The 27341-nt window shown below is 34.1% G+C and overlaps 1 protein-coding gene and 1 pseudogene across 2 annotated transcripts in view; both read right to left on the reverse strand.

The window, feature by feature from the left end:
• The window catches only part of CNTLN (centlein), a 319321-nt gene that overhangs the window by 54236 nt on the left and 237744 nt on the right, over positions 1–27341 (reverse strand). The window lies entirely within an intron of this gene.
• LOC105888189 lies at positions 5541–12405 on the reverse strand (annotated as a pseudogene).

Raw genomic sequence — 27341 nt, forward strand, 5'->3', positions numbered from 1 at the left:
AGAGACAGATTCTTACATTTTTCGCCCTCGGTAGAGTGCCATGGCATCACACAGCTCACAGCAATCTCCAACTCCTGGGCTTAGGTGATTCTCTTGCCTCAGCCACCTGAGTAGGTGGGACAAAAGGCACCTGTCTCAATGCCTAGCTATTTTTTTGTTGCAGTTTGGCTAGGGCCAGGTTTGAACCTGCCACCCTTGGTATATGGGGCCAGTACCCTACTCACTGAACCACAGGTGCTGCCCAGAAGTGAGTTATTTTTAAAACACAAACCTATGGTCTGCCTGTGGAAGCAACTTTGTCTGCTCCATCAGTTAACACTCTGGGTGCTGTCCTCCGGATCAGATTTGCTTGAAATAAAGTTCAACCAGAAATGATACAGAAGTGTTTCAAGAGAAAGTTAGACTTGCCAAAACCCAAGAGCATGATGTATTAGCCCCACAAGACAGTCCATCTCTCATAGCAGAATTTGAAACAGTATATTTCGAAAGTGTTACTGAAGTGGATAATGAAGTGGCAACCTGTAATAAACCTGACCCAGAAGCAATTTTCTAAGCAAGATTGACCAAAGTATAGACCAGCATGAAAGTGCATAAAGTAGCTGATGAAGTGGAAGAATCAAGTGAGAACGACACAGAAATTGCAGACTCCAGAAGAAGAGGATGTCAGGCATCTGATGATGCAGTTGAAGTCATTTCCTGTGGAAAAATGCCCAGGTATGCTGAGTGCTGTAGCCAAACGTTGAGAGTGCTTTCTCTACTTTATTTATGTGTGTAATAGGAATAAGAAACAGACCAAGACTGACTCTTTTTTCCAAAAGAATCATTAAACCATGATAAAGTAGTAAATGTATGGATTTTGTGTAATATCATATGTATGATTTTACTGTTTTGAGTATGTATGATTTCATATGATATTCTCTAATAGAAGCTAAGAAAGTAAAGTACATATACATATCAGTATGATACCGGATTTTTAACACTGGATTTCCAGGCTCTTGGTCTCAAGGATTCGATGAATGAAATCGATAGACCATAGAACGAACAGTGAGGTTTTATTTACAGCTCAAAGAACCAAACCTCCTTGCAGGGCAGAATACGAGTGTTACAACTCTTATGAAAAGAACTCTTACAAAGGGCCAAGCCTCTTTGTAGAGCAGGATCAGCAGCGGAGGTGTTACAGCTACAGCTCAAGTGTTACAACTCCTACAAAGAGCCAAGCCTCTTTGTAGAGCAGGATCAGCACTAGAAGTGCCGCAGCTCTCGCTTCTTCCTCTGGATGGTCTGCCATGGTCGGCTGAAGTCTTCTTCTTCTTCTCTATCTTCCTTGAAGGTCTGCGAAGATCTGCCCCCAGGCTTTCTGCTCAGGGCCTTATATAGGTGTAATAGCTTAGCTGTGATTGGTCCATGGACCAATCAGGAGCAGGATTGAAAATGGACCAATCAGGGATGGGCACCAGTTTTCCCTTGATTGACAGGTCCTCTAACTCCGCTCTACTGGAGCCTCTGGGGGAAGAAAGCTCCCTCACTTGCCCCAACCTGCCCGGGTTTTTTGCCAGCTGCTGCCACCAAGACAGAAGTGGCAGATCCCCCAGGCCCTGCTCGGCTGAGCTGGCTGGGGTGCCACTTTTCCGATATCAAGTACAGTAGGCTTAGTTCCCTATGGTGACCACCTCAATATGTTGACCAGTTTGCTACAGTCCCTTTGGTGGCCAAATTACAGCTATTCTACTATAGTTAAATTAATTCAATGCCCTTAAACTTTGTTAAGTTCTAGCAAATATAGAATTAGATAATGATTTTGTAAAGATGTTTGAATATTATTTCTCAAAGTCAAAATCAACACTATTATTTCAAATGTCAACTGTTCAAAGAGTTTACCAATACTTTTAATTCTCAAAACAGCCCCCAATACTGAAAAACAATAGGTACTTTAATTTGTATTAATAGTTTTGACATTATATGGTAAATTTTAATTTATGTGATACTAGCAAGGTAGTATATTTCAAAATAATCTGAATAACTGAAATTATACATTTTAACTGGATTTAATTAAACCATATCACTTAAACTTCTTCCCGCAACTAAGAGAAAAAATAATGGATAGTAAAAATATATTATATGTGAAATTTAAAAATTAATATAATTGACTTTCAAGTATTCATGGATAAAAACTAATTCTGGTTATTCATAGCAATAAGAACTGTTCATTTGTTATTTCGAATCTCTGTTCACATTATCAGAAACCCTTTCAAACCTAAACACGAGATGGATACAGAGACAAATACTTGAAACCAAATGTATATCCAAAACAATTAATAATCATTACTACCAGAAAAATTTATCAGTGTTTATGTTGTGCCCAGATGTCATAATTCCCAAAGACCACCCTGGAGCCAATACCCACACAACAAACAAAAGAGCTGTTTATTCCAGTTGGAGCTCAGACCCTCAGATCAGCCTGACCGCAGCGGGAGAGTGCTGACGGCCCCAAGTCTCTGAATCCAAGGGTTTTTATTGGTTACAGCAGGGGTGCTTGCAATGGGCAACCCTTCTGATTGGTTGGGTAATTAACTGACCTGGTCTTTGATAGGCTTTTACCAGGGGCAGTTATTTGCGTTTTTTCCGTAACAGAAAAACCAGCCTGTCTTCTCAGTTTATATATGGTAATATGGGTTCAGGAGCAGCTCTCCTAAAGGTGTGACCTGCAGATGCACGTTTATTAATGACATGAGGTTGCAGTCCATACCATACCAATCCTGACTCCAATTCCTAATAGGAACGAAGAGAGTATGGCAGTTCCATTTGATGTACTAAAGGAGAACTAGAGCAAGGGCTTTCTGAATCCTTTTTCACCCTCCTTTTGTTTTCTATTGCTTTAACTCAGCTAATTCAATATAGAACTATCTATTCCTCACATGTACTGTATACACCCCTCTTTAATTCTCCTCTTCCTTTGCCCCTTTTGTCAATATTTGTTTTTATACACTGAAGTTGAGTGGAGCAACCACTCAAACAACCAAGGGAAAAAAAGAAAGAAACATGCCAAACCAACAAAAATACTTGGCATTTCAGGGTTATATTAACACTGGATCTGTATCTAAGTAAATAACAGCCACAAAAACTGCCTCATGCTCCTCCAATTAAACTTGGGTTTTCCTAGAAATCAGATTTCAATATGTTTATTTGATTGTTTTTCTGTCCTACTCAGGTACAGTTACAATAGTATTACTTCTTACTGTACTGTATTTCATTACTCAAAAAGGCCTTTGCAGACTAGCCTGAAGAATGCCAATATACAGTATTGTTACTAACTGGCAGTGAAAGTCAAGACAATTAAAATTTGCTCATAATATAGACATGTCAAAAGAAAATCAATATTCCTTAGAACAATATTTGACTTCTAAAACTTTATAACAGGCTATGCTATATTTATAAAATTTATATAAAATAAAGTATTCTTAAATTAATATGCCTCTGAAAAGCATGTATATGAACATTAACTTTAAGTTATACTTAAATTGGTTCTTGGAATAGTGTATTATCACACTAAATTACATATTACCAACTTTCCGGGTTATAAACTCAAAAGCTAAAGATCATTATTTGTAGCTCTAACTTTCTATATCCAAACTAGTGAAATGATATATATTTGTTAAATATATGCTACATATAAATGGCATATTAATACTTAGAAACTGAAATGTTTTAATGATAGGGTCAATAGTTAACTATCTTTCCTTAGTTGACTATATCTAAGCCCTGCAAATAAATTACTTGGATGAAAGCCAGTCAGGGAATTTAAAAAACCCTACAACTCATTACAAATTTAACAGTAGCAATACTAAGTATTCATATGATGTTGAACATTTATAAATATATCCCACTAAAATTCTCAAGAGAAACAACTTAAAAATGTTTTTCTCTATTCCCTATATGTTTCAGAAGATTTAAGAGTATTAAAAAAATGGACATTTTTTAAAGGCAGTTTTTACAATCTTTAGATTTGATAAAATAAACTTACTGATACTAGTTAAAATAAAATTTTTTTATTAAGAACTAAAATATGTGAAAATTACCAAATAAAAAATACCTTCCATGGCTGACAGCTGGAATTTCTTTTATATGAGAAAAACAATACTTTAAAAAGCTTGGAATTGTGGCCAGGCATGGTGGCTCACACTTGTAATCCCTGCACTTGGGAGGTCAAGGCAGGTGAATTGCCTGAGCTCACAGGTTCAAGACCAACATGAGCAAGAGTGAGACCTGGTCTCTAAGAAATAGCTGGGCATTGTGGCAGGTGACTGTAGTCACAGCTACTTGGGAGACTGAGGCAAGAGTATCACTTGAACCCAAGAGTTTGAGGTTGCTGTGAGCTAAGGTGCCAAGGGTGACCAAGTGAAACTGTCTCCAAAAAAAAAAAAAAAGTTTGGAATTGTATTGTTCAAAGTATTTCTCACAGATTTCAATGAAAAGCTATTTTTTCCTAACACACAAAGGTTCCCCATAAGAGTATCTTCCATCATCCTTAACTTAATTTTCTATTTAGAATTATTTTCTGTTTATCATAGTCTTCCAAGTAGTAAGGATCAAGCAGAGTAGTTATTCAATAAATGAACCCAAAATAAATATCTGACTCTCAGTCAGTTATGCTATATAAAGTACTGATTCATATAGATCTTTAGGAAGAAGGTAGTCTGGGAGTTTTGTTTTTATTAATCAAGCTGGTTCCTCTGCTTTACTTCTAAATCAGTGCTTCTGAAAGAGTACATACTATCCAGATACTTATTTTGGAAATTGGGGGGGGGGGCATTTTTGAGTGCCATAATGATTAGCATTGACATGTGTGATAATAAAGAATACTAAATGTACTGCAATGTGTAGATCAATCCTGACCAATAGAAACTGCTCTGCATGTTGCATGGTTGAAATTCCTGCCAAATATTCATGTAAGTGAATATCCTTACATTTCAGATAAGTGAAATGTACATATAGTAAAATAAACCTAAATCCTAACTCAAACTTTCAGATAGATATAGCATTTTTATCCCTGTGGCCCCAATAATTTAACTATGTTGTAAAGCAGGGGAAGAGTGAAAGATGAGAATGAGTAGTAATTTTTTTCTTCTATACAGCCTAACCTATAAAAATGGAGGTTTACATATGGCCAGTACTCTTAGCTAGGGCTACATTGAGAAGGCTGGTCTGGGATGAACAATGATACGAATACATTTCTATCTTAGGTTTTAAATAAAATATGTCAAACATAACATAGGCATATAAAGATACAAGGAATGCCCATGTATCAATCACTCAACTAAGACAATGAGTTACCAATACATTTGAAGGCTATGAACCTCTTTCCTGATTCATGAGAAATAATTTCTATCCTGAGTGACTTTGGTTTTTATTTTTCCCTTACATTTCTGTATACTTTTAGTGTATAAATGTGTATGTATTTCCAAAACAAATACAGCACTTTAATGACATTCTTTTATTTATTTTTAGAGTTGGATCTTTATTTTAAAATCTGATCTGCCAATTTAGCGTTTTCCACCCCCTTGGGGAGCAGAAACCTCACAGGCTTCACGATCTTTTGCATAGGTGCTGCCTTTTGAGGTGCCTTAGCAGCAGCCATTGCAGTCTTTTGCCATACTTGCTTAGCCTTTGTTGCTTCCTTTGCAGCCCTGATAGCTTGTTCTTGTTGAGCCAGAAACTTCTGGTTTCTGATTTCATTTGGCTATTATATCAGCAAGAGATGCACCAGTGATGGCTTTGGAATTTGACTGCACAGTGAGTTCTTTTCTTTTGAATTTCCTCTGACTGTAGAGTACAGTCCAGCTTATTTGTTGAGGATTCCTCTTGGAAAGGAACACTGACTCACATTTTGCATTCACAAACTAGAAAACTGTGCTGTAGGTCCTGGTGTAGTGTCCCGTGTCTGGGGTAGATCTTGTACCCACTGAAACTACACAGCTTGACCTTCAGGGTGAATAGCAACCAAGGAAAAAGGAAAGGTGGCAACGAGCTGACATTCTTTTTTTACATTTTTTTTTTTATTGAGTCATATCCCTGAAATTGGGATACATGCTCCATTCCTAGATACCACGTAATACTTGCTATCGCTTAAATATTTCTTCTTCTATACTGCATATTCTGTGCATTGCTGGTGGAATAGGAATTCCATTGACTTAACATACATTGATTTTATATCCAGCAATCTCACTGAAATCTATTGCTAATTATAGTAATTTGTTTTGAGATTCTGTGGAGACAAGCAGAGTGTCTGGAACTAAAGATAGTTTTGTTTTACCATTTCTAATACTTTTAACTTTTAGGCCTTCAACTACAACATCAAAGACAAGCAATGATAGCATGCCTAAAATGCCTTTTTCCTGATTTTAAAAGGAATGTTTCTAACTTCCAAACAACCACGGTTGTTTAAGGTTTTGGTGGACATGTTTTAACAGTATAGGAAAGTTTTCGGCTATTCCTAGTTTGCTTTTTTTTTGGTGACAGGGTCATCCTGACCCAAGTGCAGTGGCATGATCATGGCTCGCTGAAAATTCCAATTCTCTGGCTCAATGAATCCTCCTGGCTCAGCCTCTGCAATAGTACTATAGCTGTATGCCAACATGGATGGCTAAATATATGTTTTTTTGTAGACAAGTACTAAAAAAATTTGATCATGAGTAAGTATCGCATTTTCTCAAAAGTTTCTACATTTTTTTATTGTGGTAAAAAATATAAATCATGAGATCTACCTTCATAACAAATGTTTAAATTTACAGTATAGTATATAAACTTATCTCTTTGCACTGCTTATGCTACAAGCCCGTAAGTTTAGGTATGTTGTCTTTTGATTTTCATTGGTCTCAAAAATTTTTCTAATTTCCTCTGTGACTTCTTTGACTCATTGGTAAAGAATGTTGTTTAATTTCTACACTTTTGTGGATTTTCCAGTTTTCCTTCTGCTATTGATTTCTAGTTTCATTCCATTGTGATTAGAAAGATACTTTGGATGATTTCATCCTTCTTGAATTTAAGACTTGTTTGGTTGACTAACATGTAATCTATCCTGGAAGATATTTCATGTGCTCTTGAGAAAAATGTTTGTTCTGTTGTTGTTGAGTAAAATATTCTGTATATATTTGGTAGGTCCAATTGGTCCATACTTCCATTCAAGTCTTCTATTTCTATATTAATCTGGTGCTTTATTTATTAATGAACATGGGCTATTGAAGTTTCTCCTCTCATTGTACTGCTGTCTATTTCTTCCTTCAATTCTGTCAAAGTTTTCTCCATATATGTAAGAGCTGTGAGGTTTGGTGCATAAATATTTATAACTTTTATCTTTCTGGTGAATTGATAATTCTGTCAGATAAATGTCCTTCTTTGCTTCTTGTAATAGTTTTTGATTTAAAATCTATTTTGTCTGATATTAGTACAGCTAACTCTGTTCTCTTTTGCTTACCATTTGCATGGAATACCATTTCTATCCCTTCACTTTCAGTATCTGCCCTTAAATCTGAAGTTAGTCTCCTATAGATAGCACATATTTAGATCTTATTTTACTTTAAATCAATTCAGCAACTCTAGGTCTTTTGATTGTAGTTTAATACATTTATATTTAAAGTAATTATTGATAGTGAAGGAATTCACTATCACCATTTGTTAACTGTCTTCTGTCTATCTTGATGCTCTTTTGTCCTTCTTTTCCTCTGTTGCTATCTTTCTTTGTTTTTTACTGACTTTTTGTAGTGGTGTGCTTGAATTCCTTCTCACTTTCTTTATGTATCTTTCGTAGGTATTTTCTTTGTTATTATGTTAAAGCATATAATAGTTATAACAATCTACTTTAAGCTGATAACATCTTTCATCACATACAAAAACTGTACACTTTTACTTCTCCCCAATACACTTTGTTATTGATGTCACAGACTCATATTTTTATTTATTTATTATTATTATTTTTTTGTAGGTACAGAATCTCACTTTATCGCCCTTGGTAGAATGCTGTGGCATCACAACTCACAGCAATGTTCAACTCCTGAGCTTAGGTGATTCTCTTGCCTCTGCTTCCCGAGTAGCTGGGACTACAGGTGCCCGCCACAACGCCTGGCTATTTTTTTGTTGCAGTTTGGCCAGGGCCGGGTTTGAACCCACCACCGTTGGTATATGGGGCCTGTACCCTACCCACTGAGCCACAGGTGCCGCCCCAGACTACATCTTTTTGTATCATGTATCATTAACATATTTTTACAGTTATAATTTTTAAAATTTTGCCTTTTAACCTCTATACCAAAATGCAAAGTGATTATACACCACTGTTAAGTGTCTTATATTTTTCTATATGTTAACCTCTTCCAGTGACCTTCACACTTTCATATGCCTATGCATTGCTGTCTATCATGTTTTGTTTCAACTTTAGGAACTCAGTTTAGTAGTTTCTGTAATACAAGTCAGTGGTGATGAACTCCCTCCATTTTTGTTTATCTGGGAAACCTCATGCCCATTTACAAACACTCTTTCCCACACCCTGGGAAATACCAAAACTACTTTCTGTCTACAGATTTTGCCCTTTCTGGACATTATATAAATGGAATAACACTATATGGTCTTTTGTGATAAGCTTCTTCCACTTGCTAAAATGTCTTCAAGGTTCATCCATGTTGTAACGTGTGTCGGTACTTCTTTCTTTTTTTATGGCTGAGTAATAATCCATTGTATGGATACGGCACATTTTTTTCTCCATTCATGAGATTCTTAGCTTCTTTCTACTTTTGAGCTACTATAAATAATGCCAGGATAAAGGAGTGGAGAGAGACAGGAGAGGGATGGGAGGGGAGGAGGGAGGTAACATAAGTGTCTTAACACAACAATTAAGTAAATGAGGTGAAAGCTATATTAATTAGTTTAATGTAAACATTCCAAATTGTATTAAAAAAACACATTGTACCCCACAAATGGATAAATGTATTCATGATCTATGTGTATATGACCTAATAAAAGGCAAAAAAAAAATTCTATGAATGAAACTATGAATTTGTGTGTGAACTTAATTGTTCTCACTTCTCTTGGTTGTATACCTAAGAATGGAATTACTGGGTCATACAGTAACTTTATGTTTTACTTTTTGAGGACCAAACCATTTTCCAAAATAGCTGTACCATTTTACATTATCACATGCAGTGTATAAAAGTTTCAATTTCTTTATATCCTTATCAACACTTGTCAATGTTTATCAATTTATCCGTCTCAATGATGATCTAGAATTTGCTTTTTTTAAATTCATGTATACTATATACACTGTCACAGCTAAGCGAATCTGAAACTCTTGGGCTTAAGCAACTCTCTTGCCTCAGCCTCCCAAGTAGCTGGGATTACAGGTGCCCACCACAACGTCCAGCTATTTTTTGGTTGCAGTTGTCATTGTTGTTTAGCTGGCCTAGGCTGGGTTCAAACCCGCCAGCCTGGGTGTATGTGGCTGGTGCCATAACCACTGTGCTATGGGCACTGAGCCTCATGTATACTATATTTTTTGTTTCTATATAGCAACTTTCACTTTTATCTTAATACTGTGTTTTCTTTGAGTGTCTTAGTCAGCTACTACAACAAATTACCATAGACTGGGGTGACTTAAATAACAAACGCTTATTTCTCACAGATCTGGAAGCTGAGAAGTCCAGGATCAGGTGACAGCATATCCAGTGTCTGCTGAGGACCCTCCTCCAGGTTTGCACATGGGCCTTTTCCTCATGTGTCCTCATATAGCAGGGAAAAGAGAGAGAGCCAGTGTCTCCTACTCCTTTTATAAGGGAATTAATCCCATCCTGGGGGCCCTACTCTCATGACTTAACCATAATTTTGATATGATCACACAGAGGTTATAAATTTGGGAGGGACATAAATCTAGTCCATAACATTGTATTTATTCAATTTTTCATACTTAAACTGGATGTGTAGCTCTGTAATTTTCAGTTTCCTTCTAGTCTTAATATATTTACTGATATAAATTTTCATCTGAGTTCCACCTTAACTGTATCCTATAATTTTCAAAATGTATTATTTTATTGAGATTAAATTTGAAGCACTTTCTCATTTTCATTTTATATTCTTCTCTGATCCATTAGTTATTTAGAAATGTCTCTATTAATCTGCATCAGATATTTTTAAATTAACTTTCAAAATTGATTTCTAACTTCACATTTGTTAGACAATATTGTTTATATGATACTAATTCTTTGAAATTTGTTGATTGTTATTGTTTTGTGGCCTAATTATGTGAACCATTTTGATAAATACTTAGAACAAGACATTTTATTATTCAGTTCAAATAATGTATATCCTTAATATGTGTCAGCTTTATCTTGAAAGTATTGAAATCTTCAATGTTTACATTATTTCCTATGAATTTCAGTTATTAGATAGCTACATTTAAAAGGTTCTCAGTATCTCTTTCCAACAAAGCTCCCTGAAATAACTCTAAAATATATGCATAATTAATTATATCCTCCAATTCCTTTTCCTTCCTATTTCTCAATTCCTCTCATGAACTCATTTTACTGAGCATAGTATTACCACATAGTGTCTTAGATACTCCTTTTTCTTAGTTTACTTTTTACTTAACTTGCCTCTCCTTTTTGATCCTTTCTTGTATGCCCAACTTCCAAAGGTTGATGGGTACAAGGCTCAAATTTTGGAATTCATCTCTCTTCTATCTCATCTAACTTCCTTCCCTTGGTGACTTCATTTAGCCCGATATTTTTAAATACTATCTGAGTAAGCATGACTCCAAAACTATAAATCTAGTCCAGCCCTCTCCCCTAAATTTTAAAATTATGAATAATACTATTTACTTGATATCTCCATTTCAGTGACAAATTACTATTTGGCTACATGATAAAATGTTATTCAATTTAGCTCCTGGGGGAGATTTATGTTTCTTCTTTTCTTTCTTTTTTTTCTTTCCAAATTCCAGTGTGCATGTGTAATGGTATTTGAGCATTTTATTCAACTTTCTTGGTATTTTCCTCCCCCAATATTTAGTGTATTTTCATAAATGTAATCCTTCTATCATCAAATTTCTAGTCAATTTAGCTAATAATCAATCTGGAAAATATCTTAAATATCTCCCTTTTCTTTATCTTCCCATATGGGACTACCTATCAAACTTCGTGTAGTATAACCACTCTTTTTTTAAATTCTTCTATTCTGTTAACAACTCTTTCTACTTCTGTTAATATTGTTTTGATCTCCTTTTTAACATTTTAAACAATCACTTTTCTAATTGCTTGCATTCAATCTCTGATCTCTCAAGATTTAGTCTTAGTCCTTGCTCTAGATCACAATCTGCTGACAGCTTTTAAAACCTACCAGGGTGCTAATTGGTCTAGGGTAGATCCTGTGCATAGGTGTTTTTTAAAGCTCCCAAGTGAGGATAATGTGCAGCTAGGGTTAAGAACCACAGTCATACCAGATTAACCACTAATCTTAACAAACTGCTTCCTCACCTAGATATCTTTCCAAGCTTTCCTTTCTTTTCATGTCTTTGTTCAATTAACACAAGTTTCCAAATCATGCCAAACCTTAAGGCTGAGCCTAAGTGGAACCTCTTTCAAAAGCATTACAGCAATGAATGGCTTTCTCTCTCCACTACATGTTCACAGAATATGTGTGTGCATGTGTATACACATGTGTGTGCATATATATACATACATATATACACATACACATATTTATTTGTATCTCACAATTTCCTTGTGTTACGATACATATATCCAACTCTCTTATTACAAAGGTCAAGGATCATATTTAATTCATTGTTGCCTATCCCATTATTACAGTACTTTACCTGCCTTAGGTGCATTAAGGTAAACTGAATTGTAACAAATGTAAATTCATCTATCCACATGCAAATCAGTATTCTTCTAGTCATTTAAAACTAAATTCTTATGTATCGTGCATATTAAATACAGTAATCCAGAAGTGAGGATTGATATTTCATTGATATTTCCATGAGACACACCTACCTAAATGTATATTGACGCAGAGAATGAGAACACTATGATAAGGCCATGCAGGATATAACAACACTGCTTCATTTAAAAACAGAAAAGAAACTTCTGATCCTATTTCATGTCAGATATTCTTATTTTGGCTTGTCTGTGGTTAAGATCAGAACTAAATCTGAAAACATGGTATAAGAAGTATACTTTTATAGTACATAGTGTTCTAAATAATAATAATAGTTCCCTTTGAAGTCTAATATTGAAAACAGACATTCTGTTAACAAATATCACTTGGTTCATGTAGAAAATAGGACATAGGACTAAGACAGTCACGTCCAATTCCACATGGATTCTCAGCTCAGATCCTGGGTTTTTGCACAGTTTACCTTGCGAACATGATCCGAGTGACATTTCACAAATTCCTGGATAAATGTTGCTACACTCTGCTAGGAGAGAGACAGGCTATGTCATGCACAGATCAATAACTGCACTGTGTTTCATCAGTCTCGAAATCAAAAGTGCTTCATCTGGCAAAAGCCATGGCCCTAGAGAATCTGACATATATAAACTGAATACCCTACAAGGAATGTGTACTACATAAGCTATGTGGCAAGGTAAAAGAAAACTTTGGAGATTAGTAATGTAGTACAGTAAGAGAGTAGTTTTCTACTTCATTATAACTAGAAGTGTGAACACAGATCACCGCAAAAATGGAAAAGAGGCTATTTAAAATTCTTCAATTCCTGACCAAAAAAAATAGCTTGAGTATAATCCAACATTTTTAATCTACTGAATAAGACTTCTATAAATAAGTATCAACCAAAGCCAAACATAAGTTTATGATACAATAACAATCACATTTATCTAAATATATGAAAACCTTTTATGCCCATCTAAAATTAAGGGCATTTTAGCATTAAAGCATTTGGTCGAAGACTCTTTCAATTTAGTAGTTTGTATGCTCAATGTTTATAAGCTAGATTAATCTAAAAACCCAAGGCATTTGTTGAAAGGGTTATGCTCTGTTGTTTTTTAATTTCAGATTCTGACACCTGACAAAAGTCTTTTATTTGAGGCTTGATTAATCTAAGTCAAGACTGCTTGGTTAATGTAACTGGACAACAGATGAAGCAAACTGGAAAACACAAATCCTAGAATGGAAACTCCTTTGTTTAAGATTGTTGTTGCCAAAAAGGTTCTGAGAACAAAAAATGCTGTTGCAGAGGGTAGGGGAATCAAGAATTCATCAAGAAATCAGACAAGATAATGATGTTCAATAACAAAAGCAGTGTATATTTATGATATTTATGTTTGAAGATTATATTTGAATTCTGAGATCACATGCCCCAGTAAAGAATGTAAGATGGAGGCAGATCAAAAGCTATCAGGCATCAACAGTCTAGGGTGAAAGACTGGGTTTCTAGGCTGGATTTTGTAAAGCCTCTCTTCTCTACCTTTCTGATTATTGTCATGTTCCCTTCTGTGAACACAAAACACTGGGGCTAGTGAGATAGTAGTATTATATATAATTATATATTAAAGAGAAATAACCTTCTTTGGAGACTAAATGGAGTACCCTCTTCCTTTAGAAAATATATAAGGCCGTTGTGCAAATCAGGGTTAGGAAAATTATAAGCCTACATGTATAGTTATCAGGTAATATAAATAAGGGAAGCAGCCTTAGTAGGATATGTGACAAATTGGATGGCATGGCTCATTCTCCTCGAATATGCCATGCCACTAACATTATAGACCTTTGTATCAAATCCATACACTCCAGAACTTACAGGATACTATATAATCTATTAATTGTTTTGTCAACTTTTTATCTAGCTCCTTCAATGGCATCAATGCCTTCAATTCCTCACTGTGGATTATAACAGTCAACCAATCTTCATCCATTTACTGTGAATGTACTGTGACCTCAGTTAAACTACATATTGTGAACTTTACCGAAGAAGTTTAATTCATGGATTTTAGTCTTAAGGAGTTTGTTAGCTACTAGATTCAACAAAATTAACAAATGTTAAAATTATTAAAGAAAAATTATATAAGAAGGAAGGCTTATAATACTAGAAAGATTTTGGAATTAGAATCAACAGAGAGAGGAAGTTTATAAGCCTGAAGCTACCACTTGAATAGTGTGATCAACTTGGCTCGGTGCCTGTAGCTTAGCAGTCAGGGCACGAGCCATATACATGGGAGCTGGCAGGTTCGAACCCAGCCCAGGCCAAACAACAATGACAACTCCAACCAAAACTAGCCAGGCGTTGTGGCAGGTACCTATAGTCCCAGCTACTTGGGAGACTGCAGCAAGAGGATTGCTTCAGCCCAGGAGTTTGAGGTTGCTGTGAGCTATGATGCCAAAGCACTCTACCAAGGGTGACATAGTGAGAGTCTGTCTCCAAAAAAAAAAAAAAAAAAATTTAATTAATTAGAAAATAAATAAAAATAGTGTGATTAACTTTATCCTTTAAGCCATAATAACATCATGTGTAACATAAGAATAATATCTTCTTTATAAGATTAATATAGAGATCCAATAGAGAAAGAAAAATAAAATGCCTGGAAAGTAGGTCCAATATTCAGTGATTAAACACAGCTAGTGCTGTGAGATACACAGGGGCTAGAGCACAAATTCTGGAATCAGACTAAGGTTGAACCCCAGTTATGACAATTATGAGCTCTGTGACTCTGCCTCAGTTTCCCCATTTGTACAATAGGATCAGATACCGTCTCTATCTCATTAAGTAAATATCTGGGTTAATAATATACATACAGGGCTTATAATAGCACCTGATATATACGTCTATAAAAAGAATTGGCTAAACTACAAGAGGGACTCTACCCAACAAATGCAAATATTGTAACCTAGTTGTTTGTACCTCACATTAACCTGAAATAAAAAAAGATAACCAAATAAAATATTCAACTAAAAAAATAAAAATATACTATTTAAACTGAAAAAATTGGCTAATATTATTCCTACTAAGAACATGTAAGATTATATTTGAAAGTATGAATGCATCAGCATACATTGGTAATAATGAGAGTTTTAGAAGAAAGAATTCTTTATTATATAGACACTGAGTTTCTTTGTAAAGAAGCAGAAGTTTATAAGACTAGTTTGGTTGAACAGATCATGTACTTTGCTGAGTAGTTTGGCCTTGAAATATTCATACGTGGAAACCAACTATAGGTTCCTGAAGTACATGATTAAATTTACTCTCTACAAAAATTATTCTGGCAGTAGTACATAAGAAGAAACAAAGAAGATAGGAAAGAAATAAACTAGAAGAATATTACAGTTCTTAAAAACAAGGACTTAAATATCTGGTAGCAATGTAAATGAAAATAAGTAAGGAAAATCAATAGAATTTGATTATAGATTTGATTTAAGGGTCAAAAACAGAGAAGGGTCAAAAATGATTCTGAGGTAGCAGTTTGGAAGAGAATATGGTTTAGGAAAAATTTGTTTGGTTTAAAACATGATTGAGTTTGTGGTAATAGCCAAATGATAGACAGCTGTGCTTTCTATAATGAAACAAAAGGCACTGGATGGACATGTAATCTTAGGAAGCCCTCAACAAAGGGAGGGAAAACTGCAGGCATGGTAACAGTTCACTTCCTAATTGAGCAAAAAGAACATATATTTAAGAGAATTTTGAAGAATATTTGTACACATAAATGCAGTTTTAAAAGAGCCCAGTTAAAACACAGAGATAGTTCAGAGATACAGGATAACAGTGAATAAAGTACATTCTTTTTTATGAACATTAATTGAGAAAATATGTATCAAATTATGGACACTACAGATATATAAAAGTAAGTAAAAAATAGGCCCTAATGTAAAAGGTAAATAAATATCACAAAAGGAGGCTAGACCACCACTGGATAAGACTAGGGAAATACATTTATTTGTTTCTCTTACATCCCTAAATCTAGAGGCATATCCACATTCTAATTATAAGGCTTTGGAAACAGTGGCTGGGTATAACACAGCCTCACTGGTCAAAGTGCAAGTCTGCCCATAAATAAAAGAGTTATCCTTTAACTAGTCCCATTATATTTCATAGTATTATAAGGTTAACTTCAACTTCATATTTTAAAATACTTCTCCTACCATCTTTTAACATAGTCTTAACAGCCATTGTGATATCATCTTTAAATAAAATTTTAAAAGGTAACACTTTTGGAGGGGTATTTTTACCCACCAATATACCATTGAAATGCAAAAATTGTATATAAATAAATACATATAATGAACAAAAGTCTAGAAAGCGTTATAGGAACAGTAAAGAATTTATGTAAAATAGAGAAGACTAGAATAATCCCTTCTTTTCAGAGAAATCTCTTAGAAACAAACAAATAAAACCACTTCCCAATGGAAGTCTAGGCAATGATCTCTAGAACTGAAATATAAGAAGAGAAATAAGCCATGGGTAATTATTTAAAGACAGTTTTCTAGTATCTTGGAAAATAGAAGGTATTATTCTAATTTGTTTTTGTAGAAATCAAAATGGATTTTGCAGAAATCAAAATGGATTATTTTTAAAAACCAACTTGTAAAAACTAAAGACACAAAAACAATCTTGAAGTAGCCAGAGAGACATGATGCATTACTTACAGGGACATGCCCATTCGAATGACAGTGGATTTCTCAACTGAAACAGTGGAGGCCAAAAAGGAAGTAACACAATGTTCTTTAAAAAACACAAAAATAATTATTTTTCAAAAGAACTACTGACTACAAATTCTATATTCTTCAAGAATGAAGAGAAACTTCAAGACATTTTATCTGTTAAGTGTGCAATAGCATTACATCTAGAAAAAATGCTCATGGGAGATGTGAATTAAATACATGCTGCTGGAGAAATGGTGTCAGTAGACTTGCTTGACACAGGGTTGCCACAAACCTTCAATTAATGCCTCTTTTTAGAGCATTACATTCAACATCAGCAGAAATCACAATTTTGTTTAGTTCTCATGAAATACTCATCAAAGCAGATCAGATTCTGGACCATAAACAAACCTCAACAAACTTGAAATCACATAGAGCATGGTCTCTGATCATATGAAAGCAAACTAAAATATGACTTTAAAATAATAGGAAAATATTCAAACAGTTGGAAACTAAACATGATTTAATTCACAAGTCAAAGAGGAAGCCACAGAAGCAAATTTAAAAAAAAGAACTTAATAAAATGGAAAATATAGTGCAAAAAATGATATGGGATGCAACTAAAGCAGTGATGGGACGGAAATTTTTTTATTTTTTTTTTGAGACAGAGTCTCCCTTTGTCTACCTTAGTAGGGTGTGGTGGCATCACAGCTCACAGCAACCTCTAACTTTTGGGTTTATGCAATTCTCTTGCCTCAGCCTCCCGAGTAGCTGGGACTACAGGTGCCTGCCACAATGCCCAGCTATTATTTTTTGCCTGCTGCAGTTTGGCCAGGCTGAGTTTGAACCCATCCCCTTCATTATATGGGGCCGGCGCCCTACCCACTGAGACACAGGCACTGCCCGACGGGAGGGAAATTTATAACACTCACTCATTATACCAGAAAAGACAATTCTAAGATCTTACAGCAAGAAGCTAGGGGGGGAAAAAAAGCAATAAACCCCAAACAAGCAAAAAAAAGGAAATAAAAAAATGCAGAAATAACCAAAACAACAGACAAAATAGAAAATCAATGAAACAAAAAGCTGCCTCTTGAAAAAAAAAATCAATGAAACCTGTGGCTCAGTGGGTAGGGCACCCGCCCCATATGCTGAGGGTGGCAGTTTCGAAACTACAATAAAAAATAGCTGGGCATTGTGGCCGGCACCTGTAGTCCCAGCTAGAGGCTAAGGCAAGAAAATCGTCTAAGCCCAAGAGCTGGAGGTTGCTGTGAGCTGTGACACTACAGCACTCTACCGAGGGCAATAAAGTGAGACTCTGGCTCTATAAAAAACAAAACAAAAAATACCATAGAAAGCTAAGGACAGGAAAATATTTCCTTAACTTGATACATTATCTATCAAAATATGCAATAAATATACTTAAAGGTTAACCAGAAAGACAGTAACCCCAAGCTAATTGCTTTATAAGTCAATATACTTATCACCCTGTTTGCTCTTAAGTTTTGCCTATTATACCTCAGATCATTTTTATTTTAATGAAAGAGCATTCTTTAGTCAGCATCAGCTGGTAGATACTGCCATTAGATTTGGAGGTCAAAAATTTTCTATTTTTGGTCCAAATCTTTAAAAATATGTTCACACAGAATAGAATTTATAGTGATGCATTTTTATTTCAGCACATTGAAGATCTTTTTCCACTGTCTATGGTTTCTTCTGCTGCTGCTGCTGAGAAATCAGTTGCTACTCTCACTTCTCTTTTCACCATTTTGCCTTATATCCTTCAGGAGCACTGATAGATTCTCTTTTTTCCTTGACTCTCTTTTCCCTGACTCATAAACCTTCTTCTGTGTTTTTTGTTTGTCTTTATGTTGTATGTGTATTTTATTTTACCTTTTTCTTTTGCCTAATTTTTTTTTAATTTCAGAATAATTTGAGGGGACAAATATTTAGGTTACATTGTTTGTGTTTCTGAAGTAAAGTTCAAGTTATCGTGGAGCCCCTCATCCAGGCGGTGTGCTGAACACTCTTACATTGTGCCTATTAGGTGAGAGCTCACCACTCCCCGTTCCTACCCCCACCATCATCTTCCCTACCCTCATTTGAATATACTTGTGTTTTTCCCTCAATGGGCATGTAGTTGTTTTTCTATTGGTTTCATGTAAATATTGAATATGTTGAATACCTACTTTTCCATCCTTGTGATACTTTACAAGGAAGAATATGCTTCAGCTCCATCTAGGCTATTACATAAGTTGTAAAGTCTCCATCTCTTTTTATGACTGAAGATGAAAGTCCAGGGTATACACATACCACAGTATATTAATCCTTTCATAGATTGATGGGCACTTTGGTTGTTTTCACATCTTGGCAATTGTGAACTGGGCTGCAATAAACATTCTAATGAAAATGTCCTTATGATAAAAAGATTTTTGTTCTTCTGGGTAGATACCTAGTGATGGGACTGCGGGATCAAATGGAAGGTCTACTTTTAGCATACACTGGGAAAAAGAATCCATGTTTAATAAACAGTTAGAAAAGAAGAACTCATTAGCCACATGCAGAAGTCTGAAACTGGACTAGCACCTCACACCACATACAAAAATTGACTGGATAAAAGATTTAAATTTAAGACAAAAAGCTATAAAAATTCTAGAAGAAAGTGTGGGAAAAATTCTTGATGCTATTGGCCTGGGAAAAGAATATATGAAGAAGACCCCCTTGACAACTGCAGCAACACCAAAAATAAATAAATGGGACATAATCATATGTATATTTTAAATAAGTTCTTCCAACTTCCATCTAGTTAACTAATTCCCTCTTCCCATCTACCTAACTATAGTGAGTGAATTTTTAATTTTACTTACTGTATTATTTAACTTCTGAAAGTTCTATCTGGTTCTTTTCACATATATTAGGCCACTTTTATAATTTCTGTCCACTGCAGTATATTTTTTATATATCAACTGTCAGTTTAACTACTATCTTGAAGGGTTTTTTCCCCTGGCTCCTTTATAAATTTTCACTTTCTGTATTTTGACTTCTGCTATTCCATTCTGATTTCTCAAGTGTGAATTTACTTCACTTGGTTTATTTTCCAAAGCACTGATTCTCTCCCATTCATAAAAGTTCATCAGAATGATGAAAATCCCTTTACCTTAAAACTAATAATTTAACATGAAAAAGAAAAAGGCAACAATTCCACTATCTGTATATGTGGAAGAATAGTTTTGAAGAGTAATTATGAGACCCTATCTGTGCACATATCTACTTCAATAAAATGCTTTATAGTTATCAAGTGAAATATCTTTGCTTGATCTTTAACCTTTTTAAAGATAAGGAATTCATCACTTAGAAAACTTGTAACTTCCTTCAGGTCTTGTACCTATTAACTGATATAGCTCAGTATAGATCCTAACGTTCTACAGATTAAATAAGGTTCCTAGGACTATTAATTAATGGCTCACTAAATTCTCAAGTATAAATAAATAAATAAAAGCAAAATGGACTAAAGAATTAAAATGTAAAATCCAAAACTAGAAAGTATTGGGAAAACACTTCAGAATATTGGTCTAGGCAAAGATTGTTTTCAGTAAGACTTCAAAAACACAGGCAACAAAAGCAAAAAACAGGCAAGTACGATTACACCAAGCTGCAAAACTTCTGACAGCAAAGAAACAATCTACAAAGAGACAACTTATGGAATCACAGAAAATATTTGCAAAATATCCATCAGACAAGGTATTAATAACCAGAATAAACCTGCATAAGGAACTCAAACAATTAAATAACAAAATCCAAATAATCAAACTAAAAATAAGCTAACAATCTAATAGAAATTTCTCAAAAAAAATACAAATGTCTAACAGGTATATGAAAAAATGCTCAACATCCCTAATCATCAGGGAAATGTAAGTCAAAAGTACAAGTCATCTCGGCCCTGTGAAATGGCTATTATCAAGATGACAGAAAATAACAGATGTGGACGATGATGTAGAGAAAGGAGAATGCATACATTTTTTTTGTGAGAATGTAAATTAGTACAATAACTATGGAGAACAGTTGAGAATTTCCTCAGAAAACTAAAGGTAGAGCTACCCTACTATCCGGCAACCCTTTTACTGGGTATATATCTGAATGAAATGAAATCAGATATCAAAGAGATATCTTCACTCCAATGATATTGCAGTGTTATTCACAACATCAAAAATATGGAATGAACCTAAGTGTTTACCAATGAACAAATGAAGAAAATGTAATATATGTAACACACACACACATAAACACACAAACAATGAAATAGCACTCATCCATAAAAAAGAATGAAAATCCTGCCATTTACAGCAATATGAATGAAAATGGAGGACCTTATGTCAAGTAAAATAAGCCAGGTAAAGAAAGACAAATATCACATACTCTTACCTGTGGGAGCTAAAAAAATTGATCTCACTGAAGTAGTGAGTAGAATGATGGTTATGAGATGCTGGGAAGGTGGGGAATGGCTAATTGGTACAAAAAAAAAGCTAGATAGTTGACGTAAGTTCTGGTATCAATAGCATGATAGGGTGACTATAGTTAACAAAAACTTATTGTTTATTTTAAAATAGCTAGAAGAAAAGATTTGGAATGTTTCCCATACAAACAAATGATAAATGTTTGAGGCAACAGATATGCTAATTATCTTGATTTGATCATAACACATTGTATACACATATCAAAATATTTCATGTGGGCAATAAATATGTACAATATTAAGCATCAATAATTAAAAAATGAGTCCACAGGCCAGGCATGGTAGCTCACCCCTGTAATCCTAGCACTCTGTGAGGCTGAGGTTGTAGATTGCTTGAGCTCAGGAGTTCAAGACCAGCTTGCTCAAGAGTTGAGATTCCATTTCTACTAAAAATAGAAAAACTAGCTGGGCATTGTGGTAGGTGCCTGCTATCCCAGCTACTGAGGAAGGTGAGGTGAAAGAACTGTTTGAGCCTATGAGTTTGAATTTGCTGTGAGCTATGATATCACGACATTCTACTGAGGGCAATAGAATGAGACTTTGTCACAAAAAAGAAAAAAACAAAAAAAAAATAAATAAAAAGTGTTACAGAATACTAGAGACTTTTCAGATAAATGATGTAATTCAAAAGGTAGGTAATTTTGGTAATAATAGTGATATTAATTATTCATAGTTAATAGTTGAAAATAGTAATTGCAGGAAATCTAAAGACAGGATAATACACACTACATTAGGAATATGATTCAAGGAAAGACTAAAGGAATAGATGTGTAAAACCACAAACTCAATGAGATTTATTTTATATCATATATATTTAAATACTATATAATGAGACTAGAAATTAAAGAATAAATATACAAGTACTGATGTCAATAACTTCATTTTTTTCAGGCAGATAAATAATTCAAATGTAATATGGTAAATTTTCAAAATATTTGTTTGTAGTGTTTGACTACAGAAAGCACAGAAGCCATATGTTGAAGTTAAAAATTTTTCCCTACTAAAATATACTGCCATTCAAATGAAACTAGAAAGAACACTAACTTCTTTTTCCTTGGCTAACCATTAACTACATGTGAATCTAAAATTTTGAAATCAAATTACTGTATGTTAAATATAATTTTGAAAAAAAGTAGTATATTTGAAAGAAGCAAAATGTAAAACACAAGCACATCAATATTCTTAAATTTCTTAACAATCAGGGCAGGATAATTAGACGACTCTAATCGTTTATTTTAAAATAGCTAGAAGACAAGATTTGGGATGTTTCCCACACAAACAAATGATAAATGTTTGAGGCAATGGATAATCAAAACACAAGGTGCAAGTTTTAGACCTACTACTTATGACTCATGACCCTTAGATGAGACATTTATCCATGCAGGCTCTGTAATTTTCTATATAAAAGTGGGATAATAATTCGTATCTAAATAAACTCATGGAGAATCTATATGTATCAAATTGTGAAAGTATGTGACAGTGCTTTGCAAATCTAAAGTGCCATAAAATGTTATGATATTTTAAGTACCTTAAATTTAATTTGATGTGTTATATAAATATGTACTTAAATACTTTATTTATATATTCCAGTTTGTGATACCCCTTGTTCTGAAGATGATTAATTAAAGAATTCTCCAATGTGTACTTTAGGCAACAATTAAAACTGCATCTAATATAGTGCTACAAACTGTTTGTAGGGACTACAATAGCTGCTGTTAATAATTTTTGAGTCTATCATGGGGAATTCCACTTATAGCTGAACAGCTTACATATTAGCATTGTTGAAAAAAGATTTAAAGGAGACAAAGTGTAGTTACCATGAATCTTCTTTTATAAATTTTTATTGCCTACTTCCACACTTGGCTCATACAATGAATTTCAAGCATATTTGCTTTTAATTATTAGCATAAAATGTTTGTTTTGTTAAAGACATCTAGAATATAAATATATAAAGCCAAATATACAACATCTGAGGATATTTTTAGAGCATTTATGTACTATTAAGGAATCTAAAAAGATTAAGCTGTGATAATAAGCACTAGCTCATACAAATCTTTCCTGAAAAGAGCAAAAAGTAAATTAATAAATATAATCTTTTAAAAAATAAATAACAAAGGCTTGATGCCTGTAGCTCAAACAGCTAAGGCGCTAGCCACATACACTAGAGCTGGTGAGTTCGAATCCAGCCTGGGCCTGACAAACAACAATGACAACTACAACCCAAAAATAGCTAGGCACTGTGGCAGGCGCCTGTAGTCTCAGCTACTTGGGAGGCTGAGGCAAGAGAATCGCTTAAGCCCAGGAGTTGGAGGTTGTATAAGCTGTGATGCCACAGCACTCTACCCAGGGTGACAGCTTTGTTGCAAAAAATAAAATAAAAAATAAATAACAAAGATCATTCAATGATTACAGCATTTAATCATTTAACTCATGCACTATTCTGATTCTAGAACAGTAAAAACCTTTTCCTTCTTAAAGTTGTATACTATGATGACCCAGAAAATGCATTTATCAGGGATAAACACTGCACAGAAAAGAGGGCACAATATTTAGAAGCAGTTTGAGCAATAGATCTGTAACATATTAGGGAAGTAAACATAAACAAGTTAACAAAATTCTTTGAATCTCAAATTTTTTTCTAAATGAGAATTATGTTACAGATTTTTATGAGTACCAAACAAGAAAATACTAAATTATTTTTAAAATGCTCCCATTATCAAAATATAACCTAATCTCTCTACTAAAAATAAAATCACTTTTTTCCCCCAGATATAAATACAATAAATCAAAATAAACTTTTAGGAAGGCACATAGCACCTGAGCCCCTCATTAGGGATACTTACTTGTGTACATTAATTTAAATAATGGCTAATAGTGCCTTATCTCACAGAGATGATGTAAAAAATTAAATGAACACACCTAGAATGCTAAAGAGTGGTTCTCAAGCTGTGGGTCGCAACCCACAGGAACTATATTAAAGGCATGTGGCATTAGGAAGGTTGAGAACCACTGGCTTAGAAGATGCCCTGTAAATAGTTATTCTAACTATTATTATTATACTCTGTAATAACTTTTCCCCGTTAGTATTTATTATCCTTACTCTGGAGTATACGCAGTGCATTTATGAGATTCAAGAGTTTTGGAGGACTCATATTTTACCTGAAATTGATTTTGTTATATTACTTCTCATCCTTTAGGCCTTGTTGTTAATGTGTCACCTTCTCAGAAGAGCTTTCCTTCACCATTATCTAAAGCCAGCCTTCCTTTCCCTTCATTATTAATGTAATCTCCATAATCCTTAATTATTTTACTTATTTTGTTGAAAGTTTATTTATTCTGTCTTTTGCCAGAAATAAGCTCCATGAGAGGGAAACTATACCTATGTCTGGTTTACTGTTGTGTCCCATAACCTGCCATGGTCCCTGGCACACAGACGATACTTAAGATACTTAAAAAATGAAAAAACTCTCTTAAGCAGTTATTGTGCAGCAAAATTTGGAAACCTGAGATAAGAAGAAAGATGACTTCTATGGTATATATTTGATGATTTTGCCATGGAGGGCCCCCAAACTGGCTTAGTCCAACTGAGGGAAATAATATTCTCAAAGATTACTACTTAATCATTTAATGACTGATTCTTTGATTGTGGCAGTTTTCTTTGTCTTATCTAACAATTAATCATGAAGTAATAAAAAATATTAAGTGAGAAAATGAATTGAAATAATGTTGGAATATCATGCCTATATGCATTAGCATGATTTCCTTTGTTCTTTCAATAATTAATTTAGAAAAAGAAGGAAACAGCCACTGAAAATTTATCCTGACATTTATAGGCTATAATATACCCACTGTACTCTTCACATTTTTGATATTCTGTCTAATTCTTGATACTACATTTTATCGGAATTAATACACTTAACAATTTAAAAAAATTGATATATAAAGACTGAAAGACTGGTAACTTGGCAGACTATATAATGTGAAAATTCTCCCTATCATATAGGGATAGGAATTTTTTTCTATAGAAATTCTAGATAATATATAATGTCAAACATTATTTTCAATGTATTGCTGAAAAGCTAAGAAGGGAAGGGAACTACTCAGGTTCTGGGATTAAAGAGGTGCCTGAAGAGCAGTAAACATGGGACTGAAGGTGTGCCTGGCACTCAGCTTGGGGATGGCCACAGTCAGAGGCACCAAGAATTATAGAAGAAGGTGCTGAAATTTTGATTTTGAACCCAAAGAGGCCAGAATTTGAGAGTTCTTTGAAATGTTGCTACTTCAATTAAAGGGTAGAGCAGAAAAAACTGCTAGGATAGAAAGGCAATGGGGAAGATTATCTGTCCCTGATTATGATTAGAATAGAGTAAAAAAAACAAAAATAAAAACACCTCAGTTCTCTCTACTGAGACGGTGTATGTCTATCACTATAGCTCATGGGGGTTTTAAATCTCAATTTATCAACATGGGCAAGGAAGACTTAACTCAAATTATATACCCTAGGTGAAAATGGACCGATTCCCAGAGAGACAGAACTACTGGAACTTCTTCAAGAAGGAAGAATAATCTGAAAGGCAGATAGGTCACAGGTATTAGTGATGATGTGGAAAAATGAGAACTCTCATCCTCTGCTGGCTGCAGAATACAATGATACAACTGCTACAGAAAACAGCTGGCAATTCCCCTAAAGGTTACCATGACTCAGCAATTCCACTCATAGGTATGTACCCAAGAGAAATGAAAACATATATCCACTGAAAAACTTTTACACGAATGCTTACAGCAGCATTATTCAGAATAGTCAAAAAGTAGAAATAATTCAAATGTCCATCAATGGATTAACTGATAAACAACTGAGGTATATACATAAAATGGAATATTATTCAGGCATAAGAAAGGATTAAGTACAGGCTATAATAGGAATGAATGTTGAAAACATTGTTAAGTGAAAGAAACTAGTCACAAAATGTCACATATTATATGATTCCACTTAGAAGAAATATCCAGAATAAGCAAATCCACAGAGACAGAAAGTAAATAGGTGATGGCCAGGTGACTGGAGTGAGGTAGGATGAAGAGTAAAGGCCAATAGATTTCTGGGGTTTCTTTTTCACATGATGGAATTGTACTGGCATAAGATGGTGATAATAATACAACTTGGAGAATATACTAAAAATCACTGAATTATACATTTTTAAAGGGTACATTTTATAGGATGTGAGTTATATCACAATATAATTTTTTTTAATTAAAAATACCTAAATCCTTTATGGTCTAAGTATGCTATTGATTTGCAGTAAGCTACAAAACAAATTTTAAAGGAAAACTTAGGCCCTTACTTTGAAGGAATACACCCAAAGCAAAACTATGTAGTGCTGATTTTCAAATTAATTTAAGGTAAAAATTATTGAAAATATTTTGACAGAAGGCCATTAAGGAATATGAGAAACCACTTAAGTTCTAGTTCATATTATGATGTCTGCAACTCTATGGTTTTGCTCTAAAAAACTATTTATAGTGTTAACTTGCATGTAAACAATGCAGTGGATTATGAATGCTGTTGTGTGGAAATAATGAAAATAGACAGAATAATAAGAAATTATTTAAAAATATCTAATCCCATATATTTCATCATCAGATGTACAAAACATGAGTATGACAAAATCAAGTATTGGTGAGGATACGAAGAACACTGGCACTCTGACATTCTCACAATGAGAACAAAAACTATGTAGAATCAATTTAATAGACAATAAATATTTAAATGTATAATTCATATCTTCCAACAATTTCACTTCTGGATATTTGTTTAAGAGAACTTTAGCTCAGTGAACACAAGGAAACACATGGAGAAATTTAATGCAGAACTGTCTGTAAATCCCAACAAATGGTAACGACTTAAATGATTTATTTATTTAAATGAATTTAATTTGATTTTAAAATATACAAAATTATACAATAAAAGGCTAAATATTATTTATCAATCTACACATATATGTGTAACATCTTTATAAAATTATTGTAAAATGAGTAGGAGCCCAGAAAAGCACTTCCAGGGAAGAATGGAAGAAGATGGGGCTGCAAGTGGCCGTTATAGAAAATGTTAGCCTTATTTGTCAAATTTTATACCTCTAAAATAAAAACTGGAATTATATATGCCAAAATGTTATTAACAGTTGATCATTTGAGCGGTAGGGTG

Source organism: Otolemur garnettii, unplaced genomic scaffold (assembly GCF_000181295.1).
Source record: "Otolemur garnettii isolate 467f Iridium unplaced genomic scaffold, OtoGar3 scaffold00006, whole genome shotgun sequence".
NCBI lineage: Eukaryota > Metazoa > Chordata > Mammalia > Primates > Galagidae > Otolemur > Otolemur garnettii.